Raw genomic sequence first — 14,450 nt, 5'->3', positions numbered from 1 at the left:
AATATATCACTGTCCTCCTGTCCTGTACATTGAGTACTTTATCCTGCACGAAGGAGGACCTGAATGAGGCTGTGTTTCGGTTTGAAGGGTGGGATATGGCGTGAATTTACAGGGTACAGAGGAATAACACCCGAGTCCTCAGGAATGGCAACGCATGGAGGGTATCATGGGCGAAACAGTATACTCTGTTATGTCCATGGTACTGTTCATGTCTATAGGTGACGTTACCACTTTCCATCAGGTGGGCCGTCAGCTTGTTTGCCATTCTACGTTGCATAAAAAAATAAATATAAAATGTCTCGTCTTTTTAAGGTCAATATTGAAACAAGCATCCCCTGTAACGTTATATTTCCAAAAATTAATAACCGTTAGCGATATTGTTATAAAGAGCGTTTCCAACGAGCTGCCAAATTAATAGAACAATGCCCGGCGAATGTTCCCGTAACGGGAGCGGGGCTTTGTCCCTGGCGGCCACTTAATTCCATTACTAATTCAAAACAAACCCACGGAATTAAATACACTTACATAATCTATACGATTTTTCCGCCATATCATTTTGAACTTTATGTCATTAACTTTAGTACTTTTATTCTTGGTCGCATTCAAAGTTTTTAAGGCCGTTTACAGATTAGCCAGGTCATATAGGCGTATCTAGATGGCGCTGCAAGTGTTTTTTTAATCCGTAATGGCCGGCGCTGGGGCGGCCACTGATAACGGACCTATGATAAATTGGAGCTTGTGAAAATATTCGGGAAAATGTTTGACTTACATGGAGACGGCTTTCGGTACATTTATCTTCTTCTAATTCACGTAAGGCTAGGTTCAGGGGATCTACCATGAAATGAAATTTCGAATTTTCGGGCTCAATTTCGTGTTTTTGTTCATACCGAAGTCGTCTCTGTAAATGAAGCTTAACATTTCGTTTGTCATAAATCCTACCATAAAAGTCCAAAGGAACGATTCTTTAGCATTTTTAATATTTTTAAACGATATACATTATGTAATTTGAACATCAAATTTGTGCTTCGTTCGGCTCCGAAATTTTGGAAAACATTTCATGGTAGGCCCTCAAAACCCTGCTAGTTCACTTTATTTAAATAATTGACAAAAAGCAATTATTATTAGATTGTAATGCGAAAGCAGTATATTTAAGCAATCAATGCTTCGAATGCGATAAGAGCAAAATAACATACCGTATATAAATATGGCAAAATAAATAAGATATTTACTTTAAATGACTTTTAAAAGAAAGAGCATCTCAATTTATCTTTAATATTTTTTATCATACTTTTTGTGACTACGTTACGGCGACGCGACGAGTGGACGAGTGGTGGTCCTCCACCGTGCGTTTTTCAAGGCACTTTCTTCCACGCACAACCACTCTTTGGAATCAACTTCCAACAGCAGTATTTCCGAACCGATACGACAATACGGTGAGCCGCATGCTCGTTTGCCCTCTGTGTTGTAAAAAAAAAAACTTATCCAGTTATTAAGTAATCGACTTTCATAATTTAGTCTTAATTTAATATACCTATATAAAAAATATAATATAAGAAATTAAAAATTTCCCTTCTTTTGAAGTCGCTTAAAAAGGTATTAAAGAAACTAACAGAGTTTCGTACCTCCAGTCAAACTGTTTATAATTACTCTTCTCCATTTAAAGGTTGCCTGGAAGAGATCGCTCTTAGCGATAAGGTCGCCCATTGTTTTCTCAGTGTAATATTTTCTTGTAATTGTTTGTATCTATAATAAGTTTACTATTGTAATCTTTTGGAGGAAACAATGAAGAGTAGCCATTTATCTATTTATAGTTATTATTTTATGAATTACATAGAAAAAAAAGTGTTCTCCACACTGAGTTAGTATTAGAAAACGGCGGCGGTAGTCAGGTAGTCGTAATTAATAGCGTCCGAGCACGGGACCGCCGCACGGAATCGAACCTGCGACCCCGCTGAGCTCCCCGGCCGCTCGCCGTACCTATGTAGAAAATAACTGAACTGTATCTGTAACTAAATGTGTAAGGTATTTTTTGTCTATTTATTAAAACTTGATATTAATTCGCACAATTAACATTTATATTACCCACAATAATTGTATTGATATAATAATATGTATGTTCAGTAAGGTAATGTAAGACTCCGGAGAGAGCCTGTAGATCTGTAGTATAGAGGGCCTACCATCAAATGTTTTCCGTAATTTCGGAGCCAAACGAAACAGAAATTTGATGTTAAAATTACATAAAACATGCCGTTTGGAAATATTAAAAATATTAAAATATTGTTCCTTTGGACTTTTATGATAGGATGTATGACGAACGAAATGTTAAACTCCATTTATTGGTCCGATTTTGGTATAAACAAAAACACGAAATTGAGTCCGAAATTTCGGAATTTCATTTCATGGTAGGCCCGCAGGTTTCGACCTAGTTCCCCCAAGTGGTAGGGTGAGCACGCCATCCACCCTATCTTGAGAGAGGAGATCTGCTCTTACTATCTAGAGGCGGGTCGCTGCCGTCGGAGATGTGGTGAGTGCGATACCCATGTCTCCGACATATGGCACCTCGAGGGTATATCGTCTGGTTTTTGGTGGGTACACTCCCACCTTACTGGGGGATTCCCACAGTACCCATTCACCTCCCACAAGGTGTATGGGTCTGCATAAAACATTTTTCAAAATTTCAGGTTTCATTCTCAAACATATATAATTGTATAAAGCTCAAGTTAGGCTGCATTGGAATACTGTTCTCACCTGTGGGCAGTAGCGCCACAGTACCAACTCCTCCCGTTAGACCGCATTCAAAGTCGGGCAGCTCGAATTATTGATAATCAGCGCCTTACTGTCCGACTCGACCCACTAAAACTGCGCAGAGATGTGCATCTCTGTGCATCTTCTACCGAATATATCATGGGGAGTGCTCTGAGGAATTGTTCGGATTGATACCTGCTGCTGATTTTCAGCTACAGGTATCAATCCGAACAATTCCTACCAACTACCTACACTAAACTACCAACCCGCTACAAACTAAAGTCTTATCCCAACCATCTGGACGAATGGCGGTCTTCTACAGTGCGTTTTTCAAGATAGTTTCTTCCACGCACAACCACTTTTTGGAATCAACTTCCAGCAGCAGTATTTCCGAACAGATACGACATCATAACCTTCAAAAGAAGAGTGTATTCCTTTTTAAAAGGCCGGCAGCATACCAGCAATGCCGTTGGTGTTGTGGGTGATCATGAGCCGCGGTAATCTCTTACCATCAGGTGAAAAAAAAAAAACTTTTGTATCCGGTGCCCTGGTCGTTTATTTGGTATTCCAAGTCGTATAAAAAATTGTTATTATCAATTAATTGTTACGACGTACGTTATGAATCGTCATTTCCTTTCATGCATCACATAAAGGCAGGGAAATTAGTAAAACGCGACACTTGATGCGTGAACACGTGAAAAAGGTATAAATATCGCGTCCACAACACCCGCGACGGAGTGGAGCGCACCCGGGAGGCTCATTACTGGCTTATCATTCTATTGCAATAGTGTAGCCATATGGCGTAGCAAAACGGGAATAATGTATCAGGAAATAAATTATTTTCACATATCGTGTATGTGGTAAAAACATTGAATTACCACGCAACCACACAAGTTGAGCATTTATTAAAAAAAAAAAAATAAAAAAAAATATTAAAAATAGTATTGAAAACAATTATATGAATCGATTGACACTTGATAAAAATATTAAATAACATAAAATACATAATGAGGGGAGCATTTTTGGGGGGAAAAACATGAAAAACAGATATTATTCGCGAAATTGTTAAAAACAAAAATAAGAATTAAGTCTATACTTGATAAAGTTATTAAGTAACATTGAATTGATCATGTGGATAATATTAAAAAAAAAACTGAAAAAGAAATATTCTTAAAACAAAATATTTAAAAGGGTAATAAGAATCAGCTAATACTTAATAAAGGTATTGACTCATGAAACTTTCCACCTGAAAACATTTATTTTTAACGGTTTCTATCTTATATTCCTATAAGATAAAAAAAATATGTACCCTGTCAGCAGTAGATAGATAGATAAATAATCTTTATTGTTTCCTCCAAAAGATTACAATAGTAAACTTATTGTAAATATAAACAATTACAAGAAATAATCACAATGAGAAAACAATGGGCGACCTTATCGCTAAGAGCGATCTCTTCCAGGCAACCTTTGGATGGAGAGGAGTAATAAATTCCTACTTAAAAAAAATTGTTTAAACATGGAAGATTTCTTCAAGGGAGCTGAAGTGAGTTGGCGGCGTAAGGCTTTCTTTCTGAAACTAATAATCCGGCCTAGTTTCACACAGGTCGATTGAATTGTCGAAAATAATGTTACCTGCTTACAGGTAAAAGAATTTTTAAAACTGCTTGAGTAGTGTTTGAGTTTATTCATTACAAATAAACAATACAATCTTTCCTATTTATAACATTAATATAGAGACATACATCTAAGTATAGACACTAGTTCCGGAGCCATTCGAATTCTGTCAGACAATATCTAATCATTTGAATCCTCTCAGACAGATCAGAATACACGTATCTGTATATTTCCATTTTAGTAATTCAAAACTTTGGAAAATTCTAAACTAAGAGTTCAACCTTTTAACAAATCAAGAAATCCTGATCTAATCAAATTATCTGGTTATCCTAACGCTCGTAGAAAGGTGACCACAGTGTGTATGTGCATGAGGTAAATTTATGTAGGCATTACGGTTTGTTGAATTCCAATATTAATTTTGAAACAGCGGTGACAACGGGCTTTATGGCCGGGGAGCGGTCGCCGGCGTTCAGACGAGTGCCGTTTCGGTAGTTAATTGCCTTGATTATGCACGCATTTGTTAACAGGTGTGTTTTAGTTTCACATAATAAGATTATTGGTTAAGTTTCCCCAAGAGATAAAAGCACGTAACATCGTCTTTTTAAGAAGTGTTGTTGTAGCTATGTATGGTATATAAAGGTATATATATATATATATATATATATATATATATATATATATATATATATATATCGTTATTGCACTTGTAAGTTACATATAATATAATGCATTTATAAATGTTGTAAGCAAGGGTGGACTTATTTCTGACAGAGATCTCTTCCAGTCAACCCAATATAGGAATATACGTAATCTTAACATACATCCATATTTTACGCACACAAATATACTACACGCCGTCACCTAATGTTTTATAAGTACTACTATTAAAAAAAGAATTGACTTTATTTCGCAATAAAGCAATGTGCTAAGAAGACGTGTCATTACATTTTTCTAAAACAAATCAAGCAAAAATATTTTAGAACCTTAGGCAAGCAAGCGAAAATATTTTTAACATCATGTCCTTCGAAAAGATTCCCAAATTGATACTTTTTGATAAAATCACTAGCTGAGTTTATTACTCATTCTTCTCAGTTCAAATTGCATTGCCAATTGAACAGTGGAATCGTAAAAATGGTTCAAATTTTACTGTACACTTAAATAAAATCTTATCTTTTCTATTCTTGAAACGCCTATATTTTCGGTAATTATTGATTATATCAGACGAACTATACTATTATTTGCATGTTATAAAAAAGTTTATATCTTTCTAGTCTGTGTATACTAATATAATGTAAATCCCCGACGAAAATCATTACTAAATCAATAAACCAATTTTGCATAGTTTTACCAGAGGGAGATTTTGTACAAAAGTCGATTGTTTGGGTACCTCTGTCCTTTCGTGTTTCAACCGTAAAGCAGTTGTGTTTGCATGGCTTTGTTTCGGTTTGAAGGGTGGGATATGGCGTGAATTTACTGGGTACGGAGGAATAATACCTGAGCCCTCAGGAATGGCAACGCATGGGGGGTATCATGGGCGAAACAGTATACTCTGTTATGTCCATGGTACTGTTCATGTCTGTAGGCGACGGTTACCATTTCCTATCAGGTGGGCCGTCAGCTTGTTTGCCATTCTAAGTTGTATAAAATAAATCACTTATAAGCTACAGTGAGTAGGTAGTCATTTAATTCTACGCGTAACATATGTGATTACTTAACATCGGTTGAGGTAACTTACGAGATAGAATGAGTATGGAATAAACAAACACATAGAATCGAACTGTGGCTGATTTTTTTTGATGGGTGAATGTGGAATGGTAACCCCGCCTGCGCTAACGGGATACGCTGGCGGAGCACCAGTGAAAGGTGATAGATGAGAATGAAAACAGGCCAGTTAGACCATCATGATGAATTCATCAGGAATTAATTATGATAGTTTCTAGGGGGAACCGCGAGGAGGTCGACCTGGTTGGGTATATTGCTAACAATGGGATTCTCAGTCTCCATCACTAACAATCCCTTTCCCCCCAACTGTGGCTGATTAGTTAAAGAATATTAAACATTTTCTTTTTTTCAATACTACCGCCCTTTTTCAAAAACAGATCGATCGTGTAATGGAAGCTTTAACTTGCTTCGTTTCTAATTTCCATTTTCTCGGGGATTTGATTAAGCTATTATCAGCTCCGGTGTCTCCAGCGCCTCCCCCTCCCCCTAATCTCCCCCTCCCGTTCCTTACATACCGTGCCTGAGCTGTTTTGAATAAGAAACCCATCAACACGACATTGGCACGTGTACTGTACACTTACCTAGTTGCCCTTTCTCGGGGCTCACGAATTGAAGATTGAAGAAAAGGTTGTCTGGAAGAGATTGCTTAGCAATAAGACCGGCTTTTGTACTACACTATACGCATTGAAAATTGTTCAACAAATCCTGTTATGTTGGTGCAATAAAGTGTTAAATAAATAAAAATAAATAAAATAAGATTCTTTATACAACTTAGAATATTAATATAATACACTCATAGTATTCATTATCTGTATTTATTTATTTATTTATTTTTAAAAGGTACATCAACAGTGTAAATACAGACATTAATTTTAATTGATATACAGGGCTTGCATCTTGCATTTACACCAATTACAGATGTACACAACATTTTCTTAAGTCATTGATTACATATTAACAAAACTGACACCAACGAAACAATAAAAAAAAAACATACAAGTAACAAACATAAAAATACTTAAAATATAGAATTATTAAAATTATTAGAACAGTGTACATAGAATTAAAATTATTGGTTGTGGAAAAATTATCTAATCTATTTCTGTATTACAGGAATAGATTCAGAAGTGAGATTTTAATGCTTTCATTTGTTATTAATATTGAAATATTTTTTTTTTATACATCTTAGAATGGCAAACAAGCTGACGGCCCACCTGATGGAAAGTGGTAACCGTCGCCTATAGACATGAGCAGTGCCAGGGAGACTTAGTACAAAAGTCGATTGCTCGGGTACCTCTGTCCCATTCATGTTTCAACCGTGAAGCAGTTGTGTTTGCATGACTGTGTTTCGGTTTGAAGGGTGGGATATGGCGTGAATTTACAGGGTACAGAGGAATAACACCTGAGTCCTCAGGAATGGCAACGCATGGGGGGTATCATGGGTGAAACAGTTGGTACTGCTCATGTCTATAGGCGACAGTTACAACTTTCCATCAGATGGGCCGTCAGCTTGTTTGCCATTTTATGTTGTTTAAAAAAAATTTAAAATAGAGAAGCATATAGACTATTTTTATCTCTGTCTCGAATATGATCAGTATCATATTTGATCACGCGAAGTGTGGAGTTAAAAGTTGTAGTAACATCAATTGAATTTGTAACATGAGATATTTTATATCCATCAAATAAAAAATTCTGTAACTTAATACAAAATAATTAATTAATTGTAATTAATGTAAAATAAAAATGAAAGTAATTTTCAACCGACTTTAAAAAGAAAGAGGTTCTGAATTCGATTGTATGTTTTTATGTTTGTTACCTCATAACTTCGTCAGTTGTAAACCGATTTGGAAAATTCCGTTTTTATTTGAAATAATATATTTACAGATTAGTCTTATAGAGATTTTATCAAAATCGGTTTAGTATTTCAGATTTTACATCAAAATAACTGGTTTTGCCACAAATGAATTTTTTTTTTTATTGAACACAAGTCGTTTAAATTATCACGTCTGTATAATTATATAGATTCAAAAGCTAACTCGCTTCCAAATTGTGGACACGATATAATTCTCGTTTGCTCGGGTGTCCACGTGTTGGGAACGAGTTGTAACTCTGTAAACGCGGCTGGCGATCGTTTCCGCCTTATCCGTGAGATTGTACTGAATTGATCGTTTTACAGCGACTACATTGTCGACACGGCTTTGTCTCAATAATATACAGTGAGTGTAGAAAGTATTCGTACACCTAGGGTTGTAATAAAAAAAATACGAATTTGATAGACTTTCCTCTATTTATTTAATTTAAATCAATACTGTTAAATAGTTTAACATTCCCGCACTTTGTTTATGATAATTTTTGTTATTTAAAAAAAAAAATTATACAACATAAAAATATTTTTACGTTAACTAAGCAAATAATGACAAACAAAAAGTATTCGTACACTTATAAAATTTGTAAGTAAATGAATATTAAAAAAATATTAATACTTTGTTGGACCACCGTTAGCATTGATGATAGCTTGGAGTCTCTGCGGCATCGAATCAACTAGTTTGAAAATATAAGAAGACGGTATCAATGCCCATTCTTCGCGAAGCGCAATTTTTAGTGTTTCTTTACTCGAAATTGGTCGATTTCGAATTTTATTATCGAGATAATCCCACACATGCTCTATAATATTAATATCAGGTGATTGAGGAGGAATCTCTAGGTATTTTGGAGCGTTGAACAGGATCCATGCTTTAGTATTACATGCTTTATGTTTAGGGTCATTATCTTGTAAAAATATCCAATTATTGTTAAAACCCATTTGAGCTGCACTAAAGAGAAGATTCTCTTTTAAAATATTAATATACGTTTTGTGATCCCTAATTCCATCAATAAATGCAAGTTTTCCCACCCCAAAAGCACTCATGCAACCCCATACAAATACTGACCCACCACCGTGTTTTACCGTTGGACATAAATTTTCTTTCTTATATTCCATATTAGGTTTTCTCCATACCATATGATGTCCATCCGATTTGAAAATATTATATTTCGATTCATCTAAGTAAATAACAGTTTGCCAAAAATGATTTTTTTCATTAATATATTTTTTTGCGAATTCTAATCTTTTTTTTCTATTAATATCATTTACCCAATACTTTTTACGCGCAGTTCTTCCATGATAATCGTTACTACGTAATACGTTCCGAACGGTACTGACAGAAATATGGCAATCATTGATATTATTAATTTCTTGTAACACTCGAGGGGCACTAATTTTTGGATTTTTTTTACACAATTTAAAATTTTCCGATCCAATCGAGGCGTGATTTTTGATGGACGCCCCACCTCTGGGTTTGTTTTTTAGTGTTTTAGTAATAGAAAACCGATCAATTAAAGTCTGTACGGTTGAACGTGGTCTATTGACAAATTTTGCAATTTCACATAATGATTTGCATTGATTATGCAAATTAATAATTATTTTTCTCTCCTCTTTACTCGTTTCTTTTGCTTTACGACCCATTTTTGTAACTAAACACGTCTATACTTGTCACGAGTGCAACTAAAACGTCTAATATCTATACCTACGTATTAAAAATGACCTTGGCATTGTAGGCATATGAAAAATTCGATTGAATAAATGATTTATACAGAATTTCATTTAAAAAAGAATGAATGTACGAATACTTTTTGTTTGTCATTATTTGCTTAGTTAACGTAAAAATATTTTTAAGTTGTATAATTTTTTTTTTTAAAAACAAAAATTATCATAAACAAAGTGCGGGAATGTTAAACTATTTAACAGTATTGATTTAAATTAAATAAATAGAGGAAAGTCTATCAAATTCGTATTTTTTTTATTATAACCCTAGGTGTACGAATACTTTTTACACTCACTGTAGATGATATACCTTAGATAACGAGTAAATTGTAAAACAGATTTCTTTTAATAAATAGAAGTAAATTCAGACATAATTAATACAAATATCTGTAAAAAAAAAAAAAAAAACAGAATTCGTAGATTTGTAATTGAACGAAAATGTATGTTTTTAAATATTATTAATATATAATAAATTTTATTGATTTAATATATAATGTTTAATCTAAAAGTAAAAATAATATTTTTTTAATAATATTACACAATAGACCTAAAATGAATGGAGATGTTGGTAGGGGCCGCCCTAGACGGACGTATGTCGACCAAATAGGCGACGTGCTGAAGAAGGGCCAAATTAAAAGTACCCGTAACCGGCGAGCGTGTATGAAAAGATTGATGAGTGTGGAGGAAGCGAAAGAGGTTTGTTTGAATCGAAGCATTTGGCGTTCCATTGTTTCTGCTTACCCTAATGGGAAACAGGCGTGTCAGAAATGTATGTATGTATGTATGTAGACCTAAAAATATAAATTATTAAGCTAGGAAAAAATTAGAAATATTATATTTTCAATATAAGACTTTCAATTTGTCCGATCCGATAAACTTTGAAGACTTTGAACATCTGTGTCTACAATTCATTTATTCAGAACTACTATGTTCGCTGTTTTTTTTTTTAAAGAAAAGGTAGCGAAATAAACTTTTTTATAAAATATGACTTTATCTTTAGTTTTCAGTCGTTTAATATTGTGATTATTTTGTTGTAAAATAATTAATATATTTTTTAAAGTTTTTCTGAAGTATAGTAAAATTTAGATGTTTGAAGGCAGATATATATATATATATATATATATATATATATATATATATATATATATATATATATATATATATATATATGTAACAATGGGGTACTTATTTACTCTTTAAAATTGGTTCCGAAGACGTCTGTTGTCTGTTGTTGTCAACGAGATGCATAGAGATATTGTCTTGCCACAGATATAAATTTAATTGATAATTCAAATATCCATTTAAATTAAGAGAGCTAATAAGCGTTGCTTTTCTATTTATAAGTTAAACTAACACTAGCTCTCTATAAAAAAAAATATTGGAAAGACCAGTGCACAAAGCAATTCGAAGATACGACTTTAAAACTTAATTTTGACAAATGACAAAATTTTTCGACGACAATTGTAGCTTGAGATGATTTTTTCTCGATATTACAGTAGGTACCTTGCCAACTCACTTAGTTGTAATTTACGAGAAGAATATTTTGTACAAAATGATTTGCATATGCAGTTTTAATGCGCGTAATGATTTTTTTTTTATACAACTTAGAATGGCAAACAAGCTGACGGTCCACCTGATGGAAAGTGGTAACCGTCGCCTATAGACATGAGCAGTACCGTGGACATAACAGAGTATACTGTTTCGCCCATGACACCCCCCATGCGTTGCCATTCCTGAGGATTCAGATGTTATCCCTCTGTACCCTGTAAATTCACACCATATTACCTTCAAACTGAAACACAGCCATGCAAATACAACTGCTTCACGGTTGAAGCACGAATGGGACAGAGGTACCCAAGCAAACGACTTTTGTATAAAGTCTCCCTCTGGTCTGGGTCGGCGTAATATGGTTTTATCCATATTACTAAAGGATTTGGCTTATAGTTTTACAACCGGCCACCTGCCTGACGTCAACCCTCTTTGGGAATGCATTTGTTGGTGGTTTCCACCGCCTACGAGCGGCGATGACCATTTACATGGTTGACAGCCACTTTCGTTATATAAAAATAATTTCAATTGCTTCATCTGTTTAACTTTATGTCTGTGCATCTAGCCAATCTAAGTGCACGTTTGCGATATTGTGCGACCGTCTGGTAGACAGAAAAAAGAAAACGTTTCGCATGCAAAATGAAATGGAACCAGGAAACTATTGTTGGAATCAATGCTCAGTCTGAGAATGTCCTGTGTTTTGAATTTTAATTCATATTCTCGCAGGAAGGTTTTAGATTTGAAACTTTTTGTCGCAATTTCATGTCTGGTTTGTTGATCGAAGCTGAAAATAGCAAAATGGTGTTTAGGTATTCACATTTTAATATTTCTAATATAGGTATATATTACTGTTGGAAGTCTCTATAAAAAAAAATAGTAGGAATATTAATTTTTAAATGTTCATATTAAATTGTAGAATGCAATTCCAAAAGAATTTAAAGAATTAAAAACGCAAATTCATTTATTTATATAGTTAAAGTTTTTGTTAAAAGCGACAGCTGACTCTCTCGCCCGTTCTTTTTGTCTGAAATTGCGTTCCTAATGAGCGGTAATGACAGTAATGCTTAAATCTAATTTTACTTGAATACATTTTTTTTTTCTTTCTAGGTATTAATCAATTAAAACAAACCTTGTCGAAGTAGCTCTCAAAAAATATTTGATATAAGTGAAAACTTTGAAATATGGTACTACTCTTATCTAAATTTACATTTAAGATTTACATTTGCTACTGTTTCAATTATTTGACATTAAACATATTGTAATAAACTAAATTGTAATATTTAATTAATTATTTCATATTATAATTATTATAACAGTAAATGGGACAGTATATACGGAATTGTACATTGTGAAATTTGAATTGAAAGAAATACGAGCATTTAAAAAAAATACTATATTTCATAAGCTGCTTGTCAATGACATAACTTTTTTATTCTCTCTGGTTTGTCAATTTCTAACAGTGACGGCTCCTTAAATACATTTAATTCATTTTATTATTTATACAGCGTTTTTATAATACAAAATCTATACAATACAGTTTACTAAACACTGCTCTATATGTATATTTATTTACAAGAAACATGGTGAGTATATAGATACCATGTTTCTTATATGTATATGGGAGATATTTACCAAAAATCGATATGAGAGGTCTTGATAAGGCCAATAGATGGCAAAATAAATTTAAGAAATTTTGTCCGTCTGTCTATTTATTTGTGAGTCTTTGTGTTTGTTTCGGCATCACGTAAAAATTATTACATCAAATTGGATGCAGTTTTAACAGTGTGCTCCTGAATGTTTAACTTATAACTTGGTGTATGTTGTTTTGATATGCCATCTCACTTCCAGATGGTGGTTTTTTTTTATTGGATACCACGCACACAAAGTAGCAATCAAAAGCTAGTTTCTTGCACTAATTTGATCAATTTAAAGTTGTTTTTTTAATGAAAAAATCTTAGACATAATCTCTCGATCTAAAGAATCGAATGCAAGCCGTTTTATTATTGTCGTAATGGAAAAAACACGAGAACTTGTTTGATATCGACTATATTTATGTAAATGGAAAAGTAAAAGAGGGAACTCGAGTACATTACACTCTCTATTCCCTTTAAAATCTCAGTGAAAGCCCCGAACCTGTAAATCTCTTTTAAGTTTCAGCTCCGATTGGATCGAATAAGCCGGCCGTTTTGTAGTCCACTTACTGGCATCTTGCAAACTTAATAATTCTGTCCATTTTTACAACTTTTGCATAAGCAACTCTCACGTCTAATACTTAGATATCACTATATCTTAACAGGGGTTTGAAAATCGAAATTGTTTGTGTCGTTTACTAGATGGCGCTATTAGAGTAAACTAGATCGTTTGAGTTTGAATCACGTGCGTTGCCCCTCCGTGCAGGTTTCAAGGTACGGCCGCTTATAGAGTGGCTCCATCATACAAACGTGGTCATTTCACTTTTCGATCAATTCCAGGCTTTATTATAGTTTCATAGAAGTATAGCAGCAGCCTTTTGCCTAAGAACAAGGAATTACGTAGAAGGAATGATAAAAAGAAACTGCTTCCTTTCTTCTTATGCAAATATAATTAGTAAAAAGAGTACGAGAGATACAGCATCAGTTGTTACTTTTGTCAATTCATAGCAGGCTAGTGTATAGAAAATGTTATACGGCCGTATAACTCGACCAAAATCAGATACAACCTGCTTGCATATTTTAACATAACACTAGGGGTGTCACGTGCGCGTTGCCGACCCTGAAGAAACCTTAATATATATAATACAAGTATATCTTTTTTGAAGAACCCCATTACTGTAGTTTCTATGAAAAATCTTGTTACTTTTGAACATAATTATAGTTCAATACAATTTTATTAATTCTAATAAAAGTAAAATACAAGTTTATGAATATTATTAGGTTATTGTTTTTTTATACAACTTAGAATGACAAACAAGCTGACGGCCCACCTGATGGAAAGTGGTAACCGTCGCCTATAGACATGAGCAGTACCATGGACATAACAGAGTATACTGTTTCGCCCATGATACCCCCCATGCGTTGCCATTCCTGAGGACTCAGGTGTTATTCCTCTGTACCCAGTAAATTCACGCCATATCCCACCCTTCAAACCGAAACACAGCCATGCAAACACAGCTGCTTCACGGTTGAAACACGAATGGGACAGAGGTACCCAAGCAATCGACTTTTGTACAGTCTCCCTCTGGTGATAGTATACCTATATA

General features: G+C 34.0%; 1 protein-coding gene across 1 annotated transcript in view; it reads right to left on the bottom strand.

Moving 5' to 3' along the window:
• The window catches only part of LOC113511835 (solute carrier family 22 member 1-like), a 135,332-nt gene that overhangs the window by 111,799 nt on the left and 9,083 nt on the right, over positions 1–14,450 (bottom strand). The window lies entirely within an intron of this gene.

The sequence above is a fragment of the Galleria mellonella genome, unplaced genomic scaffold, assembly GCF_026898425.1.
Source record: "Galleria mellonella isolate WM207_F2 unplaced genomic scaffold, CSIRO_AGI_GalMel_v1 utg63, whole genome shotgun sequence".
NCBI lineage: Eukaryota > Metazoa > Arthropoda > Insecta > Lepidoptera > Pyralidae > Galleria > Galleria mellonella.
Note: the sequence above shows the minus strand (reverse complement) of the source record. Positions and strands in the feature narration are given on the sequence as shown.